The sequence below is a fragment of the Galeopterus variegatus genome, unplaced genomic scaffold (assembly GCF_000696425.1).
Source record: "Galeopterus variegatus unplaced genomic scaffold, G_variegatus-3.0.2 Scaffold6129, whole genome shotgun sequence".
NCBI classification, from domain to species: Eukaryota; Metazoa; Chordata; class Mammalia; order Dermoptera; family Cynocephalidae; genus Galeopterus; species Galeopterus variegatus.
In genome coordinates this window covers 11,479-16,558 of record NW_007732240.1, presented here as the reverse complement: position 1 = coordinate 16,558, position 5,080 = coordinate 11,479, and the positions used below count along the sequence as shown (strand labels likewise).

Genomic DNA, 5,080 nt, shown 5'->3' with positions numbered 1-5,080 from the left:
TTTGCAGAAGCTTTGATATAGGGAAGGGAGTCTCAGTACATAACACGTCTTTGTCAGAATGGGCTAGAAGCAGAGTATCTTCTAATTCTCTTAAAGGAATCTTTTCATCTCAGTTTTCCCATCTAACCAATACATGTGAACAATGACCTGCAACAGAAAAACACAAGCGATGATCATTTCAGGTAGTTCTCAGCCCTAACTGTGATGCTAGAAGATATTTTAGTAGATCATGGAAGTTGTCCTCTAACTTACTGAAAGTTTCTTATTGCATCATCAAGAAGAGGCTCTAAATTTTGTAATTATTAGTCCTTGAGGTCGGGAACTCTTTTGAGAATTTGATGAAATTATGAATGTTCTCTCCTCCCCCAATAAATGTGCACACACTATACATGTAAGTACTGATTTTACAAATTTTGGGAGGGCTTCCATACCTCCAACATCTGCGCCTAAAGCATTGCATTAAGAAAAGTTGTGCAGACAGACTGGGCTCAGCAGGAAAAAAAAGTGTCATGTTTGACTAGTGATGTCTTCCCTAATAGAGTGAGAAATGGGTAGTGGCATGTAGACCGTGAATTTACCATTTCTGATTTTTAAATCCTTCCCATTCCAATTAATTTATTCCACCTATGTTATTTTTTAATCGCCCATCTCCTCACTAGAACAGAAGTTGTCTGTTGTCTGCTGCTGTGCTCCAGTGCCTAGAACAGTACCTGGAAGAAAAGAGTGCTCTACATATATGAGTGTTATTGAATGAATAAATGTGTCGCCTCTTGAGGGTGCAGAGCTACGAAATTTACTGCTTTTTGTGTAAATTAGTATTTTCTTTTATTTATAATAAAATTATGTTCTTTGTTTCAAGGGCTATCTTCTATGTGTATTATTTTGAAATTTACAGGATAAAATTGTACTTGGTTCTTAGAACTTTTACTAATTTTAATTAAATATTGTTTTCCTTTTTATTTTTTCTATATGAATCTCTTTCCTCATACCACAAGACCACTATCCCCTCGATCATTCCACTCCATTGACTCTAAGGATGAGATATATTCTGTGACTTCAAATTAGAAAACAAAGTGATGGGAAAGTAATAATTTAGATAAAAACAAAATGAATGTCAGCTTTTCCAAATATATTTGCTATATTAATCAGTTCTAAATGTATGATATAGTGGAAATACTGAATATTAAAATATTACTATAAATAAGTATTTATTATTGGCAACAGCTATAGAAAGGCATAGAATAAATGTGGCTGGGGTGCTTAAAAACTATTTCCTCAGATGGTTTAAATACAGCCTCGGAAACTTGTTCCCATTTAAATTACTTCACAAACTATTTCCTCAAATATGTTATGAAGTCAATTTGAGCACTTGTTAACTTGTCGCAAATCCTGAGTTAGAAGACTGTTTATTAATGATGTTTTACTTTAGTTTGTAATTGCATTCCTAGGTTTAATCGATGACCATGCTTTAGCTTTTTTCTTGTATAATTTGAAAGAAAAATCAGCAAAAACTATAACAAACAACATTTGATAGTTGGTAGTGCAATATCAAGCTGCATCTTCAAATTACAACCAACAAAACTCCAAAAATCTGTTTGAGGACAAATGTTTAAATTTAGAACCAAGTATATGCAGTTAACATTCATAATTTCTTGGCAGTTCTCTAATTCACTGCCAGCAAACGTTCAATATATCTGGCTGATAATAAATATGGCGGGGACCCAGTAGGAACAGAAGTTCGTGATACAAAATAAAGCTGGTGTGAATTTATTGCTGCTGGTTTTAGGCTACCTGCCTCAGTAAGCCTGTGCACTGAAGTGACTTGATTTTTAGACTTTTCTGCACAATTATTCATAATACTCATGGCTATAGGCTCCAGGCTCTTGCATGTATGTTCATGCACAGCCATGAAACCTAGGCTGTCATGTTCCCACATGAGCCTTTAATGGACAAGAATGCTGCTCAGATCAAGAGATATGCATGCAAAGGAACAGGATTTGAGACAGCCCGAGGTTTCCTCTTCAAAGTCGGTTTAAAACATTTTTTTTTTCACTAACTTCCTTCCTGTTCTAACTGCCCGTACTCAGAAGTCAGAGTTGAGAGACAGAGGCACCCCGGACAGAGACGTGAAGCCCCGAATGTAAGTTGAAATAGCTCGGGTAGGGGAGGCTTCAAGTGGGCACCGAGCAAAGTAGGAAATCTCTCAACTAGGCTACTGTCCTCTACAGCTTATAATTTTTTAGAGGGGCAGTTTTTAAAACAAACTTGATGATAAGAAACTGCTAAAGAGGCTGCTGAACCAGTTCTGAGAAGGGAAGTCAGAGCAGGGAATGGGAGCGATCAGAGGCCAGAGTGTACCTGCAACCCAGGAGGTGGAGCCTTGAGTGTTCCAGAGCAGGGCTATGAGGATACCCACTGTGAGTGCCTGGAGGGGCTTCCTACAAGGCAGGAGCAGGCGTCTGGCCAAGCTCCGAAGCAAAAAGACTGCAGATCCAAACTGATATAGAACCTGTTGGTGGATGTTGGGTTGTGCTGGGGTGGAGGTGTGTGGTTTCCTGTTTTTACACAGTTTAAAGAGACTGGAGGAAAAAAAATGGTTCCAAGCTGTCAAATAGTAAACAGTTTTCCACTAAAGAATTTCCTTGTGATATAAAAGAAATGCATAATGAAATCTTCCCTTAGAGGACAAGGGGGTTTAGCCATTGAGGGGAAGTACGGTAGAGCACACTGTCATCTACTCATCAGTCATACGGTGACAGAATTTCTACCACTCACAAAAACCGTGTATTAAATTCCTGCAGTGAGCTGGGCAAAAAGATGGTCAGTTTTGCTGCCACGAAAATAGCCCTTTATATCTGACAGAACTAAATGCGAACATGGACGGTGCCAAATAATTTATTAAAGAGACAGGTTCTAGAAAAATCCAGTGGGCCCGGTTAGGATACCTGGTCAGCAGGCCTTCAAAACGTCAAGGTCTAGGTTTTGGTCGCCATTAGGAGAAGTGCTTTAGGCATGCCCTGAAATATTTTCTTCCCTATTAGAGGACATCCCAGCCAGCATGTTAATTAAACTCTGGACCTAGGGTAACTTGTGGTGTGGATCTGGTAAGCACTAGGCAGTTCTGTCCTCACGTGGAGACCAAGAGCCACTGAGATGAGGTTGGCATGTTGGATCCTCACTGCAAGGATAACCAGCAGGGGAAATCAAGAGGTTTAAGTTGGCCTGCGGGTTGGGGTGGGGGGTGGGCAGGCGGCAGAGGGATCCTGTCACCAGCTGTCATCATTAATCTTGCCATAGGTATGTTTTGTTTAATTTGCCAGAAAACATCCCTCCCAAAACCAGATATAGCACCAGCTTAGTAACAAGATCATTTTACTCTTCTGTGAGGTATATAGGATTCCGAAAGAATAGGTCATTCTCCATCCATGTTACACAGATCCAAAATATGAGAAATAGCCATGCTATAGCTGAACTAGCAGGCATCTTTCAGGTCTAGACTGGAATTTGGTCCTTCCTCGTTTTGGAGAGCATGAGTTCGTCGCTAAGGAAGTATGCTCTGATCAACATCAAAGTTCCATTTTCAGCAGAAGCTCAGCAGAGCAAAGTCATTCGGAGGGAAAGATGCGGGCCTGGGACAATTCATGAGAGCACAGTATAGGACAAACGTCAGCTAGCAGGAAGAGACGAGCCCTGGGGAGGAAAAATTATACAGACAGAAAAAGAGAACCAACATTTGTTCAGTGCCTTTTATGTGTCAGGCCTGGTGTTAGAAACTTCCAGATTTTAATTTTGAGAGGACAGGGAAAAAAGTGTTAAATGATTTGTCCCAAATCACATGCTATTACCAAAAAGCATCAATAGTACAATGCCTCAGCAATTAAGAAATGTCTCATGGAAGAAGTTTTCTCTAATCCCACATTCTGAGTGTCCCTATTCCTGTCATTCAGTGTTATTGTCACCTGGGATCCTACAGTAGAGTCTACACTGGGAAACCCAGAGTAGGGTCTCATGTTGTTCCTGAAACCTCAACAACATTTATCCTTCAATAAGCACTTACCAAATCACTCTGTTGTGTTACATTCTGGTTTCCACAACCAGAGCTGGTAAAAATTCACTTGGGCTTTCTTAAAGGGTCTGATTTTCTAAGTACAGCTGGTCATAAAAATTGTCTTTGACTTCTGTCTATGCTAATTTAAAACTTTCGTGACTATATTAAAGTTATTGAAGTACACAGTCTATTGCCTAGTAATGGCTTCCTTAGTGCAGTTTTCTCTGAGGATTATTTAAAATAATACTTGTGAAAGTATCTTGTGGAGTGACTTTACACAGTGGGCACTCAGAAATGCTCAGTGGGTCTCGAGTTCTCTCTCCTTTGCATAAGAATCTGTGTTAGCAAAGTATACTGTGAATGCACAGGCAAGAAATAATAGACTGTTTCAGCAAGGGAATGTTACAGAGTTCTGCTATCAGCAATTTGTACCCTCCTCTGGATTGATTATAATGTTTATTGTATCTAACAAAACGTTCTCCTCTCACACACCAGGCTGGGTCTTCTCATGCAGTTTTGAAGTTTCAGATGCTCTTTGTGGGGCTGAGGAGGTAGAAAACAGCCCAGAGGGGCCCAGGGAGTACCAATTCCTCCATGTTAGTACTAAGAGACCAGGGAGGACTCCAGAACTAAGAGAAGGCTTCTGATGTTCTGTGAGGGAACACAAAAATCACCAAATGTGCCAAATCTCCAGGCAAATAGCAAAGCAGGCTCAAATCCTTGACTAGAACTGAAATGTTTGTAGGCTCTCAGAGAGGGCTCTAGTGTCCGTGACCTACTCTACACCTGTAGGCCCATATCTGGGGAAAGTAGGACATATCCTAGTCAGCAGAGAGGGTAGATAACAGGGGTGGCAGGGAATGCTGGTGCATACTTGCATAGGGCACTTCTCCAATGGAAATCCCCTGCTTCTGGTATTTTCACATCCCCCCCCACTCCCTTGTCTCCTCCTGTCCCTCTCCCCTATCTCTTCCCTATCTCTTCCCTTTCTCTCTCTCTCTCTCTCTCTCTCTCTCTCTCTCTCTCTCTCTC

At 40.7% G+C, this 5,080-nt stretch overlaps 1 protein-coding gene across 1 annotated transcript in view; it reads left to right on the top strand.

The window, feature by feature from the left end:
- Positions 1-2,066: 2,066 nt before the first annotated feature.
- LOC103605868 (rho GDP-dissociation inhibitor 2-like) overlaps positions 2,067-5,080 on the top strand; it is a gene marked incomplete at its 3' end in the record, with an annotated part of 14,120 nt that continues 11,106 nt past the window's right edge. The window contains exon 1 of the mRNA XM_008590471.1: positions 2,067-2,140. The remainder of the gene's footprint in view (positions 2,141-5,080) is intronic.